This window comes from Perkinsus marinus, assembly GCF_000006405.1.
Source record: "Perkinsus marinus ATCC 50983 genomic scaffold scf_1104296945038, whole genome shotgun sequence".
Taxonomy (NCBI): Eukaryota; Perkinsozoa; order Perkinsida; family Perkinsidae; genus Perkinsus; species Perkinsus marinus.
In genome coordinates, this window is record NW_003211242.1 from 1,667 (window position 1) to 2,886 (window position 1,220).

Consider the following 1,220-nt stretch of genomic DNA (forward strand, 5'->3'; position numbering starts at 1 on the left):
GCTGTAGGGGAACCTACACCACACTCCACGGAGAGTCATTCTCACAATGTTGTGAGCAGTCATTGACCGCCAGTCGAACATGCTGAGCCGGCGGCTCAGACCGGTCACTCACGGGCTGTTGTATGACCCTGATAATCAGCTCCATACAACAGCCCTTGAGTAAATCAGGGCCTGATTTAGTACTTCGGGACCTTATCATCATGCGATCATCGCATTCCAATGAGCTTTCAAAACCGCACAATAGTAAAGCGTGAGGAACGCCGGTAAACTACCAACGGTAGTTATTGGCCGGTAATATCCGGTTGACGATTTTGATATCATCAATGAAGCGTGCTCATCTGTTTCAGTAGTGAGAGACTCATCACCATACAGCATATGTCGGCATCGATTTCGAAGTCGACGTTTCCAAGCAGTCGAGATTGTATAACCTAGAGGAGGACCGCAATGTTGGTGAGGGGAGGGAACAGAGGTTCTTCGCGGGAACTTCCTGATTTACGTAATCTTTATGACGCGAATGAGACTGTGCTCAACGAGTGGGACTTGCCCTATGTGAGAGACAAGCTCCTCTCACACACTTAAGAATTCGCGCCTGGCCTTCATAGCTGAGCTATGATAGCTTCCTCGGGTTTATCTTCGAGTAACTGAGGAATTGTCTCCCGCATCATAGATGCGTCGATGTTACCGGAAATAGCACCGATAGCAGAGCTCGGATGGTCGTCCCTTGAAGGGGCTTACCATAGTTGGCATCACTCCCATTTCCGCCTTGAATTTCGTGGAAGAAGCATTCGTTTCCTTCTCAGTAGCCTCGTTCATCATGGAAGAAACGAACCAACCAGTTTTCAGCATGTGCTCGGAGTACAGTGCTCCTGAGGGACACGAGGTGCACCGTGAGCTTCCCGACTCATCGAGCCGCCCGTCGGCTGCCGACGAAAAGGAGACGTTGAAGGCTTCAGCTGGTGTTTCAACTTGAAACACCAGCTGGAAGCGCATGCAAGTTGCATGATGCAACGCTGACTTAGATGGGGGTCAGATTCGATCAGGTCGAGGAAAATGCGATATAACAGTTTAAAAGTAAACGTTTGGCCGGCGGTATCTTTTAATGTGACTCGCTTGGAGGTGAGTGACTCACCGTGAGTCATACACCTTTGGATAGGCCGACAGTCATTCAGAATGACTCATTCTTATACTCGATCGACAACTCGCTCAGACCGACGCCTGAC